Source organism: Hyperolius riggenbachi, chromosome 7 (assembly GCF_040937935.1).
Source record: "Hyperolius riggenbachi isolate aHypRig1 chromosome 7, aHypRig1.pri, whole genome shotgun sequence".
In the NCBI taxonomy this organism is placed as follows: domain Eukaryota; kingdom Metazoa; phylum Chordata; class Amphibia; order Anura; family Hyperoliidae; genus Hyperolius; species Hyperolius riggenbachi.
Genome location: NC_090652.1, coordinates 279,487,568 through 279,504,912, shown reverse-complemented (window position 1 = coordinate 279,504,912; position 17,345 = coordinate 279,487,568). Strand labels below are relative to the sequence as shown.

Here is a 17,345-nt window from a genome sequence, read left to right as displayed (position 1 = left end):
TGGGGAGTGGCTGCGCAGGCATAGGATGTCTGCGGGGGACCATTAGAAGCCCCGGGTAACTTCAACTCATTTCCCCCTGACCCCCCTACAGTGTCCCTTTAAAGGGGAACTGTAGAGAGAGGGCTATGGAGGCTGCCATGTTTATTTACTTTTAACCACTTCGCATCCAGACCTTGTTTTCAACTTATTGACCAGAGCAGTTTTGACAGTTTGGCTATAGGGACTATTTTATCAGAAATAATTTTATCCCTACTTATGACACAGAAATGAAATATAAATTGTTTTCTTCAAGACAAACTAGGCTTTCATTGTATGCCATTTTTTTCCCTCAAACAATTTTGTTTTCTATGAATTTTAATGGGATAACAAAGAAAAACATAGAAAAAACATGTATTTCTCAGTTTTACCAATCCCAGTTTAAAAATAAAAAGTGCTACTGTAGATAAACACAAATTTTGCTTGGCTACTCTTACCACTTATCACAAAACTTAGATTATGGTCCGGTCACAATTTATGGTGAAGATATTTGATTCTGAAATAATGCTACAGAGTGTATTTTTCACTATGAATGAGAAAATAAAAGTATTTTTAATGGTAAAAATCAATCTCATTAGCTCAGGAAACTTATATTCCCATTCACCAATTAGTGCTGCATCAGATAGTGCCAGAAATGTGCACAGGAGCAAGCCCAATCCTGCACAGCACTGCTTCTGGACAGGTCAGTAGATCTACTGACCTGCGGCTTAGATGAAGTCCCAGAGGACGTATATCTACTGACCTGTGGACGAAGTGGTTAAGCAATACCAGTTGCCTGGCAGCCCTGCTGATACTCTGCCTCTAATACTATTAGCCATAGCCCCTGAACAAGCATGCAGCAGATCAGGTGTTTCAGACTTTAAAGTCAGATCTGACAAGACTAGCTGCATGCTTGTTTCTGGTGTTATTCAGATACTACTGCAGATAAGTAGACCAGCAGGGCTGCCAGGCAACTGGTATTGATTAAAAGGAAATAAATATGGCAGCCTCCGTATACGTCTTACTTCAGTTCCCCTTTAAGTCAGAGGCAGTAAGGGCCTGTTCAGACTATATGCGTTCCTAGCCGTTTTCAGGGAACGCGTACTGGTACCAAAAACGCATAGAAACGGCTCGTAATGCTTTTTAATGGGGTAGTTCACATGTATGCGTATGAGACGCATACGTTTCTCATCCGCATTGCTGCACGCAGTTCTGTGCGATACGCATAGAAACGGACGCAATTAAAGTCTATGGACGCGTATCAAAAACGCGTACTATTGCGTTTTTAGCGTCCGTTTTCCTCTGCGGTTCCCATGATTCTTTTTTTCCCCCTGGGTCACGTGTTTGTGCAAAACGCAATAGAAAACACATTCAAACGCAAGAAAAACGCATGCGTTTTTCAACTTGCGTTTCTTTAAATTTATACGCGTTCTACAAACGCAGCAAGTATGAACAGGCCCTTAAGATGGAAAATGCCGGGAACAGTTTTCTCTTTACAGTATTTACTATATAAAATTCACTGAAATCAAAACGTGGACAGTGCAATATACATTATGTAAGTAGAACAAGTATGTATCTACTTACATATGTGTTTTTTTCCTGGGATAGTATGGCTGTCCCTGCTGCTTTAATGAAGAAATCTAACTCTGGAGAATGCTTCATGTAAGCCTGAAGCAAGTGGCATTCCAGGGCCATCGCCGGTCATATAGATGGCGATATATGCAGCGCTGACCTTCTGCAATGCGATTCTCTCGCTTACGGGGAACAATGCGAGACTCAGTGTTTCTTGGAGGCTACAGACTGCTTACTCGGCATTCTCACAATAGTCCTGACGCCCCGCAAGGAATGCAAGGAAGTTCCGATCGACCCCTCACTGCAGCGCCGTGAAAAGCTCCAATTGTCTAACAGACGCAAATGGAAGAAATGAGTGGAATCTGAAATGTTTTTTTGACAAACAAGAAACACAACATGTGAACGCTGGGCTGGATTGGGCGACGCTGTGACAGCAAATGTTTTGTGTAATTATAGAGGAATTCACTTCAAATATCCTGCTTGGTGGCAGGTTCACTGGGCGTCTTTAAAGCGGACCTGAACTCAGAACTTCCTCTCTGTTCTAAAAGATAAGCAGCAGCATAATACCATTTAAAGAAAAATATTAATTTTGTTACAGCTGATACAAATCCTGCAATCAATCTGAAGTGTGTCTACTTCCTGCTTTCATGAAAGGGTTAACATCCGGTGTTTACAAATTATCTGCTCTGCTGAGGACGGTCAAGATTCCTGTGCTGACACAGCTGAGAGATCAAATTACCATAGCACCCAACTGTCCCTCTTTTGGAGGGACAGTCCCTCTTTCCTCCTCATTTGTCCCTCTTTCAGGGCTGATGCACATATCTGTGTAAATATATGTATTTTTCAACTGAAAAAAATGTTAATATGATTCTAAGGCCGCTTTCACAGTGGGACGTTAAAGTCGCATGTTGAAACAACATTTAACGCAGAATAACTCACTGCAATGAAAAATGAATGCCCCATTCACAGTGCACACGTTGCGTTGGTGACTAACGCTGCACGTTAAGTGAAAGTGCTGCATGCAGTGCGTTATACACGTTATTAGCTGTGTTGCACTGTTTGCACATGCTCAGTAATGACTTGGAAACATAGTTTCCACTGCCTGTATGCTCTACTGTATGCAGCGATAACTGGGCATTAAGTTGCGTTGCGACTTTTTTGAGGCATTGCGTTGTACTTTGCTTTGCGACTTTAACGTTGCATCAAAACGCAACGTCCTTCTGTAAAAGAGGCCTAAACGTAATTCCCATCCTTTAAATTGAATTATTTCTTAATTTTAAATGTTAATATGAAGGAAAATGAACCAGGGTCAAAAGGATCTATTGTGTTTTGAATAATAAAATCATATTTTTCTTATGAAATCTTTATAGTATGCATGACAAGGGGCATAAATAGGGGTGTGGCAGGAGTGCGGCTTCAGTGACATCCCCGCCCGCTGCCTCGTATTAATACGCTGTTGCTGCACTTAAAAGCTCCCCTCCCCGCCGCTGTGCCCAATACCCCCTTCCTGCCAGCTACCCCCTCCAGCTCGGTGGCCTCCCACACCCACGGCTGGTGGGAGGGGCGGCGGTTTCTCACACGTTTGCCTCAGGCGGCAAGAAGTCTAGAACTGGCCTTGGCTATCCAAGCCAATTAGATAGGCTCTTCTCTCTAAAACAGATTGTGTTTCCCCCCCCTCCCCCCCCCCCCCCACATAGCAGCATTAACTGGCCCCTTTGTCATCCCCCCCCCCCCCCCCCTCAGGTAGTAGCATTAGGTTTGTTTTCCCTCCTTCCTCAGACAGAAGCATTAAGTGGCCACTTTGTCCCCTACTTCCCCCAGATAGCAGCAGTAAGTGGCCCTTTTGCCCCCCAGGTAGTAGCATTAGGTGGCCCCTTTGCCGCCCCCCCCCCCCCCAAGAAGGCAGTAGTAAGTGGACCCTTTGTCTCCTCAGGCAGCAGCATTAGGTGGCCCCTTTGTTTCTTCCAGTCACCCCCACCCCGGCCCCCAGATAGAATTAGGTCGTCCGCCCAGTTCCGTTTTCCCCCGGGCGCTTCTGTTCCCCACAGCGCGCCAACCTTACACGTAAGAATCTTCCACTGCAAGCTCTCTGCAGTAAAATAAGGCCCTGGGCAACACAATAGTTCTATCTGGAGGGAGGAAGACCTGGGTGCCCATACAGCCGGCAGGGCCCTGGATAATTTCCCTGTTACCCCTATAGTAGTGCCGGCCTTGACAGTCTGTCTGCTCATTTGTAAATTGGGCTCCTGCTCTTTACCATCTGTCCTACTACTGCTCCACCCCCACCAACCACTTTCATATCTTCACACTCCCACTAGCATTCTTCAGAGCAGGTTCCCGTCTGATTGGTGGCCACAAGGCAGCGCAGAAAAGCCAAAGATGAACGTGGGCGTTTGTGTTTCGCTTGCAGTTCTACTTTAAATAAAGAATTCCCCTCAAAGGGAGCTTCAGTTTTCCCAAAGTCTCGGTGAAACTGAAGCAGATGATAGAATTGCCAGTGGTAATGCTGACTAGTGTCATAGTTCAGGACTAGCGCTGAGAAGCCCATGGGAGGGCAGGTGACTGCTTGTTACAGCATCATGGCAGAGGCAGCTGGAAGAGACAGGCCACACAGGCAGCCGCCTGGGGTTCTCAGCCTAATCAGACTATGGCAGGATGTCAACAGGTTATCAGCCGGCTCCCTTTGATGCCATCTGTGTTATTAATAAGAGCTGCTCATGATGGGGCTCCTAAAAAGCTATTGCGTATCACAACCAATATCACCAACAAGCAGTGCGCAAATGCAAACTTAAGTCTGGCTGAGTGCAAAAATGGGTGTTAACGGCAGAGGCGTAACTAACTACAGGGGAGCAGCCTCTGAAACCTCAGGACCCTTTCACACTAGGGCGGCGCGGCCAAATTGCCGCACTGCTACTGCAGCCTAATGCAACCCTATGAGGAAGTTCACACTTCCCACGTTGCGGTACACTATGTTACCATGCGGGATCCGCGGTGATCTGGAAGTCATGTTAGTCTATGGCAATGTAGTTTTTTCTTTAAAAAGTTGATATTGTGGCGCGCATGCGCGGAAGCGTATTTTTACAATACGCTTCCGTGCACTTCCGCATACCTCAAAGCAGGAAGTGATGCAAGCACGCGTCATTTCCTGCTAGGCCGGTGGTCAGACAGGGAACAGTGTTCCCTAAAGGCCTGTTTCTGGTGGTGCGACGCGGTGCGGCAGGTGCAACGCACCGCATCACTGCTGCCAATTTGCAGTGTGAAACTGGCCTCAGAGCTGGAAGGTGGTCCCAACTACTCCTTCACTCCCTCCGATAAAGGGGTCCATCCTTCAGATCAGGTGTTTTTATTATGGGTGGGAAGCTTTTTATGTCCACACTTGTTTTATGCCCTTACAAGATGGGCCCCAGGCTGTGAGGGTCACCAGTGGTAGTCAAGGGAAAAGGGTGGGAACATTGGGGGGCCCCATCAATCTTTTGCTGGAGGGCCCCGTGATTTGTAGTTACGCCCCTAGTTAAAGGGAACCTAAAGTGAAAAAAAGTTGGCAGTTAAACTTACCTTGGGCTTCTTCCAGCCCCCTGCAGCCCTTCCATGCCCCCGCTATCATTCTGCGCTCCTCTATTCAGCTGCAGCTCTGAAAACTTGCTGCCTCGGTCAGTAGCGGTCTCCTGCGCATGCGTGGTCCCTGATCATGGGCATCTTCCATACTGCTCCTGTAGCCGGGAGCGTCCTGCGCATGCGTAGTGGAAATTTTTACATACTGCAGAACGCTCATGTCTAGTCATGTCAGAATGGCGCTGCAGCTGAACAGAGGAGCTCAGAATGATGGCGCGGGCACAGAAAGACTGCAGGGGGCTGGAAGAAAGCCCAGGTAAGTTATACTGACAACTTTTTTCCACTTTAGGATTCACTTGAGGATTGAGGCCAGTTTTACGCTTGATTTTTGCGTTGCAGTGCATTCTTATGCTCCTTTCGCATCCCATCGCAACACAAAAAAACGACGATCATATGACCCTGCGGCTGAGTATGCCGACACGGTCATATGCATAGTACCCTCCAGTGGCGTACTCCCTGCTGGGCAGGAAGTACATCACTGTGATTCCCATTGGTTCGCGCATGTAAAACGCACCGTGACACACCGCATTCCGGCGTTTACACGTACTGCGTCGCCTATAGACTTCCATTACCCCAAGCAGCCCTTCCAACGGACTGCAACGTAACACAATAGGTGTCAAAGTCTTCATAGACTTTTATTGCTTTTGCAGCTACTTGCGGTAAAGTAGAGAAATGCAACCTTAATGATTAAACCAATGTTTAAAGACAAGGAAACAGAAATAATCTTAGCTTTGAATTCCGTGGAAAGAGGTAAGGCCTCACGCATACTAGATCATCTTTGACTGGCGCCATCTTTGTTAACAAACCACACCTGCCACACAGCGTTGTTTAGCAATCCGCTATGATGGATCACTAACATTTTTGTTTTGATATCATCTTTTTCACTTTACAATTTTTTTGTTTGTTTGTTTTGAAGCAGATTTCCCTGGGCTGTGGTCACATGATTATGCCTACAGGAAGCTGTAGGCCTAGCAATAGGGCCTGCATATACCTAACATGGTGCAAAGGCACTGCATCTACAAAGTATGAGCACATTGCGTTCTGTATTTGTACCGTATGTTTGGTGTGTTTATGGTTTTCTGAATGCAACAGAATGGAACAATACTGGGAAACTGTACTTATAGGCGGGCATCTAACCATAAGCTAAGGTGCCATTTCTACACATCATTCATCTGGCTGGATTAGGTAGACGAAAATGAATGCTTGGTACACACCATGCAATTTCCTCCTAGGTTGATGTGACAAATACATCATTTCTAAAAGGTCTGATCAGATTTCCGATCGATTTTTAATCAATTTTGTGCTGAAGTGATCAGAAAATCTATTGGAAACATGATCGGACCTGTCAGAAATCATCGATTTGCAAGGTGTGTACCAGGCATTACAGGGTAAGAAACAGCAACAGCAACATTACTTTTAGTAAACAATCTTCTTTTTCAATATAAAAGTGGATTAAACACTTGGATCCACTACAGGGTCCCTTCAAGGGCTAGTTCACACACTAGGCGCTTTGGTAGCAATTTGCTGATAGCCGCCCTACGCCAATGGGCGTGGTCGCGGCGGCAGCCCCAGGACCACCTAATGCCAACTGGCGTCAGGTTCTGGAGTCGGCTACTGAATGAGATTGTGTGCAGGGTGCGCGCGTATCTCCTTCTCGAGGGGCGGAGCTCCGCCCCGTCTTCAGTCTCTGAGCGGCAAGACTGTTAGAGGGCATGATATTTACACTATACAGTACAGTACAGCTCTGCGATCAGCAGTAGCGCTGTACTGGGGACAAGAGAGCAGAAGTCGATCGCCGTGATTGGCTGGTGGGGGGGGTGGGCGGGAGAGAAAAATAAAAAAAAGATGTTTATTTAATAAACAAAAATAGGAATAAATATTTGTACAAAAAAACAAAACAAAAAAAACAACTGGGGGCGATCAGACCCCACCAACAGAGAGCTCTGTTGGTGGGGAGAAAAGGGGGGTGGGGAAATCACTTGTGTGCTGTGTTGTGCGGCCCTGCAGCTTGGCCTTAAAGCTGCAGTGGCCAGTTATGAAAAAAACAGCCTGGTCTTTAGGGGGGTTTACCACTGTGGTCCTCAAGTGGTTAACATTGAAATGCAATCGCTCCAATCGCATCATGCACCATGTTTGAGATTTCAACAAATCACTAATCACTGGTGAATGATCGCTACAATGTGTGAACACTACCATTGACTTGCATATGCAGCAGAAAGCGCCCAGTGCGTACTAACCCTAAAGTGGACCTGAACTCCATCTTTTCTCTAAAAAAATAAGCAACAGCATAATAACCTTTATAGAAAAACATTTCTTTGTTAAAGAGACTCTGTAACAAAAATTTCATCCTGTTTTCTACCATCCTACAAGTTCCTAAACCTATTCTAATGAGCTCTGGCTTACTGCAGCACTTTCTACTATCACCATCTCTGTAATAAATCAGCTTATCTTTCCCCTGTCAGACTTGTCGCCCTGTGTCTGGAAGGTTGCCAACTCTTTAGTGTTGTGGTTCTGTGATGCACGCCCCCCTCCAGGCCCCCTCTATGCACACTCCCGTGTGTGTTATTTAGATTGTGGCAGCTTCTATACAATACAATAACATTTGTAAAGCGCTTTTCTCCCATAGGACTCAAAGCCCTCTTATCTTTTACAAGCTGGATAAATAGTCCTCTGAGCTGACTGGGCTTTCACATACTGAGGAATTAGAGACAGGGACAGAGCTGTCTGCAGGAAGAAACGATCAGCCTCACAGCCTGTCACTAGTATTCAGTGGATGAGAGCTGCAGGGGACAGAAGGTAAACACACAAATGATCTCTTGAGATTCAAAAGGAAAGCTGTATACAGCCTGATTGTGTATGGATGTATTTTCTATGTGTGGACATACTGTACATCAACCTACTTCCTGTTTTGGTGGCCATTTTGTTTGTTCATAAACACACTTTTTAAAACTGTTTTTGACCACTTTTAATGCGGCCGGAAGCGGCGAAATTGTGACAGAGGGGAATAGGAGATGTCCCCTACCGCACTGGTGTGTTTACTCTTGTGCGATTTTAACAATACAGATACTCTTTAAAGGCGGTACAAATCCTGCAATAAATCTGCAGTGTGCCTACTTCCTGCTTTAATGGAAGCAGACATGGGGTTATCATCCTGTGTTTACAAAATAGCTGCTCTACCGAGGCAGCCAGTTGACGCAGCTGAGAGATCAAATTGCACTTGGATTAATTACAGACGAGGTGTAATTAGACAGGCTAGATAAATACAGAGTGCATTTCTCTTTGTTTTCCTTCAGTCCTGTGCCAGCGTTTAGGTTCACTTTAAGAAGTCTATAGAATCACTCAGGAAGTGGGTTAATGCTATAAATGTATATTGGCTTATCATTTGACATGGATTGGGGTTAGCCTTCAGGATAGGATCATCATCATACGAAAATGTAGAGAAGATCTGTAAAAGTTTATGTATCTGAATAAAATGTGCACACACAAGTAACCATGGTTCCTGGCTCTATAGCACGCTAAGCAGCAATAACAGCAGGCTGCAGGGTTTAATTGACTGTAAACAATAGTGCACTCATTGTACTTGCCATCCACAGACTCAAAGGTGTCACCTGGGGCCCCTGCTGTCATGGACAGAGAAGCCCAGGGGGTGAAAGTCTTCTATATGCCCTTGTGTTCCCGGGAATGGGTCATGTGTCTACTTTTAAGTTCTGAAAAGCCTTCAGCTATGGTGTTTGAAGAAGTGGTCCCAAATATGCTGAATACCGCAGATGCATATCTTTGCAGGGTGAAGATATTTCAGCCATGTTACTTAGACTACATTGTCTTTACGTGCCTTGAAAAAAAATCAGCTCCCAAAAAATGAAAAAATAAACAAATAATGGTATAGAAAATAAAAGTAATGCAGTAATATTAAACATACATAATATAACGATTCACTGCTTGCATTTTTTATTTAATGCAAGCTGCTACAATACAACAACAACAAACAACATTTGTAAAATGATTTTCTCCCATAGGACTCAAAGCGATTAAGCTTGGCTCAGACCAGAAATTGGTTGATTGGTAAATTTTGGTACAGAGGAAGAATTCTATAAGTCTGCAAATGCCAGGCTAAACAGGTGGCTTTTCTGTCTGGATTTGAATAGCTCCAGGGATGGGGCTGCCTTTACTGGGTGTGGTAGGGTAGTGGCAGCCAAAGGTTGTGAGGTGCACTCTGGGAGTGACCAAGTTTATGGATCCTGCTGATCTGAGGTTGTGAGGGGTGTCCTCCCATTCCAGCAAGTCCTTCACGTATCCAGGGCCCAAATTGTGTAGGGATTTGAATGTCAACAGTCACAGGGGTGATTACAATTACATCTCGACTTCCCCACCCACCCAGCAAAATTGTTCACTCCAGTGACTCCATCTTCCCCCATAGTGACCCTTTTGGACAAGGACCATGTGTCAGGGATCAAAGAGCAAGTGTGCTCACAACTGTTCTGGAGAAGTGACCTCTGTATCAGGACGAAAAGGGAGAATTTGAGATTTGACACTAGCGGTAATAGATCCTCATAGGAAGGCTACAGACTTCCTATTTATTGCTTTAGAGGGTGGGGAACAGGCAATATCTGACTTGCATTTGGCCGATAAAATGACCAGAAACAGCACTGTTTCGGTTCTGTCTTTGACCTTTCTCAAGCACAGGAGGGGTAAAACTAGATACACAATTTCAGTAACTGAGCAATGCAAATCGGGAATGTAGACAGTTCCCTGTTGATGCGATCTGGCAATCCTCCTTAGGCAGCTCTCAGTATCAACTAAAGAAAGTAAAAACATGCAAAAGAGAGAGCGCCCTGAGTGACAAATAAATAGGAGCATCCACCCTGCCAAAGACAGGTCTCACCTGTTCAGAAATGGCTGCTCGTAGGACACAGCGGTTATATCTGCTAGCCGCACAATACTACTCAGTACGCTACTGACATCGCATAGACGCCGCTCACTCTCGTTTGGTCCTGCAAGGTGAGCGTGCGCCAGGATCTAATGTTTGGCCTGCCTACAGCCTCCCTGGAAGTGTCCAAACTGAGAACGTGACTCCCTGGTGGCTCTCCGGATTCTCCGCCTGGAGCTGGATCGTGAGCCTGGTCCCTGGCCCCTAAAGGGACAAACGCTATCAGAGGCTGTGTCCTACGAGCAGCCATTTCTGAACATGTGAGACCTGTCCTTGGCAGGGTGGATGCTACTATTTGTCACTCAGAGCGCTCTCTCTTTTGCATGTTTTTACGTTCAGTAACTGTCACCTGGAAAAATCTTGGAATTCTGGGAAAAATCTTGGAATTCTGGGTTTCTAAGGTCACATGCAGCTTAAAAACCTATTCTGTATTGGGGAAAAGGCCAGATGGAAGACAACTGAGAAATACCCTGATGCAGGCACTACCACAGAAGAACAGTAGAGGTCCGTTGTTAGCGGTCCAATGTCACTGATCAGTAAAAACGTCGTTAGTGGGGTCGGGGACACCTGCACTTACACTAGATTATCCAACAATTTTTCTGTAAAAGATCTTTCTACCCAACAACAGGCATGCAGAAAATCTGTTGTGTATACCTAGCTTTATGCGCAGTGAAGAACACCATACAGTTAAGGACCAGGCATACACACGCCAAACAAAAGACGCGGAAAACACAAAACTAACGTCATGCAAATGACTTTACCTCCAACTGCGTTGAAATTCAAATGACAAGTCTTCTTCTCCACACACCGATACTGCAAACAAACAAATAATTTAAATACTTTGCGCGCAAGCGGATAGACAGTATCCACGACATCAGTAAAACAATGTCATTCAAATGACATCATACATATGTGGCCAACTGCACAATATCTGCCCAACAGTCTGCCAGGCAGATCAGGCAAAATGCCTGATATCAGTTAATCGTCATATTGTTTGGCTACATCTTTGCACACTATTGTTATCTACCACGACAAAATCTGTTGTTTGTTGGACGTTTCAAAAGATTTTATTTGAGCGTGTGTGCCAGGCTTTAGGGTTGTGAAATCCAAGCCAGACAAGGTGTGGTTGATGACTATGGCGTGACACAGGACTATGGTAGTGCTTACACTGTGAGCTCCTCTAAGGGGTAGTAAGTGACAAGCAAGGCCAGATTTATACTTTTTGTGCCCCTAGGCCAGTGATGGCTAACCTTTCAGAGGCCGAGTGCCCAAACTGCGACCTAACATCGACTTATTTATCTCCGAGTGCAAAATGGGCGTGGCCATGATATTGTATGGGCGGAGCTAACATAATGATGTAACAGCGAGGCATAAGAAAGCAGTGTTTCCGCCATGATGTGGTGAAACAAGGATTCGCATCATGGGTGTACAGAAACTGTATGATGCTATTTATACCCGCCGTAACCTCAAAGCAGCAAGGCAGCAAATATAGCCAACTATGACCATTAAGGGCTCATTTACACTATGTGCTGCGCTGTCAGTTTTGACGCAACGCACATAATGTAAGATTCATATGGTAACATGAAAGTCAATAGACTTCCATGTTACCATTCACACTACAGGTGTGCGTTCCCATGCGTTACGTTGTAACGCATCTGGGAACATTTTAACGCACAACGCATACGTTTCCCCGATGGGTACAGCTGCCGACGTCCACGCTTTAGCGCACCACAACGTGCATTCCGTGCGATCACTGTGCGTTGTCAGCGCATGCATGAAATCGCATTCGTGCATACGTTCTGCAGTGTGAATGAGCCCTTAATAATAAATGCAGCAAAAGTTACCCCAGACACCAGAAAATAAACGCAATGTGAGCAGTATTTCAGCAGAAAATAATGCAATGTTGGTAACATTTCAGCAGAAAATCATGCAATGTGGGCCACATTTCACCAGAAAACAAACGCAGTGGGCCACATTTCACAAGAAAACAAACGCAGCGGGCAGCATTTCACCAGAAAACAAACGCAGTGGGCCACATTTCACCAGAAAATAAACGCAGTGGGCCACATTTCACCAAAAAAACAAACGCAGTGGGTCACATTTCGCCAGAAAACAAACGCAGCGGGCAGCATTTCACCAGAAAACAAACAGTAGGCCACATTTCACCAGAAAACAAACACAATGGGCCACATTTCACCAGAAAACAAACGCAGAGGGTAGCATTTCACCAGAAAACAAACGCAGCGGGCAGCATTTCACCAGAAAACAAATGCAGCGGGCAGCATTTCACCAGAAAACAAACGCAGCGGGCAGCATTTCACCAGAAAACAAACGCAGCGGGCCGCATTTCACCAGAAAACAAACGCAGTGGGCAGCATTTCACCAGAAAATAAACGCAGTGGGCCACATTTCACCAAAAAAACAAACGCAGTGGGCCACATTTCGCCAGAAAACAAACGCAGCGGGCAGCATTTCACCAGAAAACAAACAGTAGGCCACATTTCACCAGAAAACAAACGCAATGGGCCACATTTCACCAGAAAACAAACGCAGAGGGTAGCATTTCACCAGAAAACAAACGCAGCGGGCAGCATTTCACCAGAAAACAATCGCAGTGGGCAGCATTTCACCAGAAAATAAACGCAGTGGGCCACATTTCACCAAAAAAACAAACGCAGTGGGCCACATTTCGCCAGAAAACAAACGCAGCGGGCAGCATTTCACCAGAAAACAAACAGTAGGCCACATTTCACCAGAAAACAAACGCAATGGGCCACATTTCACCAGAAAACAAACGCAGAGGGTAGCATTTCACCAGAAAACAAACGCAGCGGGCAGCATTTCACCAGAAAACAAATGCAGCGGGCAGCATTTCACCAGAAAACAAACGCAGCGGGCAGCATTTCACCAGAAAACAAACGCAGCGGGCCGCATTTCACCAGAAAACAAACGCAGTGGGCAGCATTTCACCAGAAAATAAACGCAGTGGGCCACATTTCACCAAAAAAACAAACGCAGTGGGCCACATTTCGCCAGAAAACAAACGCAGCGGGCAGCATTTCACCAGAAAACAAACAGTAGGCCACATTTCACCAGAAAACAAACGCAATGGGCCACATTTCACCAGAAAACAAACGCAGAGGGTAACATTTCACCAGAAAACAAACGCAGCGGGCAGCATTTCACCAGAAAACAAACGCAGCGGGCAGCATTTCACCAGAAAACAAACGCAGCGGGCAGCATATCACCAGAAAACAAACGCAGCGGGCAGCATTTCACCAGAAAACAAACGCAGTGGGCCACATTTCACCAGAAAACAAACGCAGTGGGCCACATTTCACCAGAAAACAAACGCAGTGGGCCACATTTCACCAGAAAACAAACACAGTGGGCAGCATGTCACAGGACATAAACACAATGTGACAAAACATTTTACCAGAAAATAACACAGTGGGCCGCAATTCACCTGCAAAAAAAGTAATGTACTCACCTGACAAAAGTCTTCTCTCTCGGCTGGGCTCTGGCGCGCATCTCCCCCGGACCTTCCTCCTGCAGTCTCCCGCGCTGCCGCTGACAGGCAGAGTGCAGGGCTACGAGAAGATGGCGCCCGAAGCCCTGTACTGGAGACACAAATAGTCTCCAGTAAACGGCTTCGGCAGCCATGTTGCCGTAGCCCTGGTCTGCCTCCTGGGAGACTGCGGGCTGCGGTCTATGAACTGGTGCGGCGGCGTCTAGTAGACGCTGCGGCCAGTTCATAAGCAGCGGTGGCGTGCCAGCAGGTGCCATAGGTTCGCCACCGCTGCCCTAGGCCAAGCATGTTGCGACTCCCCTTTCTTGTGCAGCACCCCCCCTCCCATTCCCTGTGCAGCCCCCTCTTCCATGTGTATCTTCCATGTACTGCAGCCACCTCTTTCATTTCCTGTGCAGCCCCCCTCTTCCATGTGTAACATCCATGTACAGCAGCCCCCTCTTCCATGTGTGTTATCCATGTACAGCAACCCCTTTCTTTTTATGTACAGCTCCTTTGAGCATCAAATTCCTTTTTCAAGTGTTGTTCCCCATTTTCCCCCACCTCCTTCATATGCAGTAACCCCTCTTTCATGTCCAGGAGCCCCCTTGGGCTGCAGCCACCCATGGCCCAGGTCTTTGTGGCCTTTCCAGAAATCCAGCCTTGGTTACAAGACTGTACAGTATACACTGTAAAGCACTGCAGAAGAGTTCAGAGCTAAATAATAATAATAATCTGAAATAGACTGGTGCCTTGCACTCAGGGCCGGCTCTAGCTACAATTGGGCCCTGGGGCAAAAGTAACTTCCAACCAAATCACCCCAGGACCCCTAATTTGGCAGCCAGGCCCGATCCACCACCCCCACCCTATTATTAGGCGGCCATCATATGTCCCTTAAAAAGCATTTTTGGGGTTCCTATTATTAACCTACTCCTTTTCCTATACAGAGTAAACACACAGCATGACCTCTCATTGGTCACCATAGCTGGAGGGAAGGAGGGGCACCTTGGGGGCCTCCACAGGCTCTAGGGCCCTGGGGCAGTTGGCCCCTTTGCCTCTATGGAAGCGCCAACCCTGCTTGCACTGTATAATTTTTTCATATACAGATATATTATTGATGTTGGCACTTGCTTATATGAACTTTGTTTGGCACAATACTTTGGCTTTCACAAGGAATGACTAATACTGCTTAGATTTGTTACACTCTACAAACATGTCTTCAGGACATGACATTTGAATATTCACTACTCACACAAACAGCTAAGGAGCCCCTGGTATTACCAGTTGCTCTGGTTTTAGGACAGATTCACACTAGCGATGGTGGGAATGGGGAATGGACACTGTCACAACACTGCCACACGTTCGACTGCGGTATTAGTATGGCAAATAGTGCGGAGTCCAATTGGAATGGTAGTTTCGCATATGGAAAGTTACCATGGGACACCCATGAAACAATTAAAGAGGCTGCAAATGGCGACAGGATTGGCAGTGAAATGCCGGTGGTTAATGTTAGTGTGTTCAGTCGCTATTCGATCAAGTCTGACTCTTTGCCACCCCATGGACCACAGCATGCCAGAGCCTTCTATCGCCTGGCCTCCACGTGAACAAGCGTGCCACACACAACGGCTGTTGTGACCGGCCACCAGTCCCTTGCACCCAACCTGTTACCCTAACCATGAGCATGTTATGGACTGATTGATATATATCCTGCTTCAACTAAAGGCAAGTGATATGGTTTGACACTATGGAATTGTACTGATTGCATTGGTCTTCCATTAAACAGCTCCAGAAGCAATTGAACCAAGTGGTGCGCGTCTCTTTTCTTCTTATGTTCCCTTCTATCTTCTACTGCCTCTGGAAGCTTGTCCAAGCTGAGGTTTGTTGCTTACATGATACTATCTAGCCCAGGGGTGCTGGTAAAGGTTTTATGTGACCCCAAGTGGCGCATCATTTGTGCCCCCCCGAAGGTGCCTCTGACATCAAGAGAGGTGCTGACTGGAAGTAGCCATGGTGACCGGACGGTAAGTGGCAGGAGAGCGGTGCGATTCGGCAGTGGATCGGGGCCATAGGAATTGCGGCCGAAAGGGGCCATGGAGCACAGGGTAGCCCAGCTTAAGGCCCCTGCAGATTCTGAGGCCCCAAGCCATTGCGTGGGTCGCTTGTACCCTCATGGCGCTCAATTTCTGTCGTCCCTGTCTCCTTTTTCCTTTGATCTTCACCAGCATCAGGGTCTTCTCCAATGAATCCTGCCTTCTCATACGGTGTCCAAAGTATTTCAGCTTCAGCATTGCACCTTCCAATGAACAATCATGGTTCATTTCTTTTAGGATTGACTGAATGGACTTTCTTGCAGTCCAAGGGACTCTGAAAAGTCTTCTCCAGCACCACCATTAGAAGGAGTTGATTCTACTGTGCTCAGCCGTCCTCATGGTCCAGCTCTCACGACCATACATTCATACTGGAAAAAACATGGCTTTGAGAATATGAACCCTTGTTGGCAATGGCAAGGTGACATCCCTGCTTTTCAATACATTGTCCAAGTTTGTCATTGCTTTCCCTCTAAGGAGTAAACATCTTTTTGATTACATGACTGCATTCATGGTCTGCAGTAATCCACAAAGTCTAATACAGCTTCAATATCTGCCACCTCTATTTGCCAGGATAGGTCCTGATGCCATGATCTTTTGCTAGGTACCCACAATGTAATTTCCTGCCAGATCGATGGGTGTCTGACAGGATGTTGCATTTCACGTACATGTCCAAACTGCTCCCGATTGATAACGGGATCAATTTTCAAATCAATACTTCACAAAATAGAGTCCATTATCGATCGGTAGCAGATCAAATAAATCGGAAATAAATGGTGCAACCCTTCTAACTGATGGAATGTTGCACCGTGTGTACCTTGCAATAGTGTATACCTAGTGTAAGGCCCATTTTACACTAATCAGCGTTGCGGTGCCATGTGGTACCATCACACCACAGCGCTAAAAGATAGCCTTTGGGGATTACCGCGGCAATGCGCGGTAATTTCGCTTCTGGGTGCAATCCAAGCAGGAAGTGAGGCTCTCTAGCGCTCACTTCCTGTGGCCAACGTTAGTATTGCGTGGAAGTGTATTGTCAAAATATGCTTCTGCGCATGCACAATGCGAATATGAGCAGCGGACAGTTAAAAATATGCGTGGCACCATAGACTAAGGCCCGGTTCACATTAGCGGTGGCCGTCCGGAATCGCCGTGCCGGAGCCGGACCGCTTGCAGAACGCACGGAACGGACGCACGGCAATAGCAATGAAAGCCTATGCGTCCGTTCACATGCGTCCGTTCTGCCGGACCGGAGCCGGACCGGATCCGGACTCCGGCGTCCGTTCTAACATGCGCTATTTTTTGGTCCGGCTCCTCCGGCAGCCGTATCCGGGGCGGAGCCGGACTGCACCATCCGGCCAATGGAAACCAATGAGAACCGGAGAACGCACAACACACTGGCTACAAAAACCGGACGTTCTACCCCACTTCCTATGCATTTTGGATGGGGACCACATGGGCCCAGCGTTCAGGTGGGGCAGCAGCGATTTCATGCTGGAACTCTAGGCAGCAACATGTCTGATTAGTCTGATAACGAGGAGGCGAACAACAGAGAATTCCCAGGTATACGAGTAAAAAATGCCTGGATCCATGGTCCCAACTGCAGTCTCTGTATCCACGGATGGTC

General features: G+C 46.6%; 1 long non-coding RNA gene across 2 annotated transcripts in view; it reads right to left on the bottom strand.

The window, feature by feature from the left end:
• Positions 1-17,345, bottom strand: part of LOC137525857 (uncharacterized) — a 93,273-nt gene that overhangs the window by 60,190 nt on the left and 15,738 nt on the right. The window contains exon 4 of one of the 2 annotated variants that reach the window (XR_011023038.1): positions 10,888-10,939. The exons of the other annotated variant lie outside the window; for it this stretch is intronic. This is a non-coding gene — a long non-coding RNA (uncharacterized lncRNA). Of the gene's footprint in view, positions 1-10,887; positions 10,940-17,345 lie in introns of those variants that run through there. 2 annotated transcript variants of the gene reach the window in all.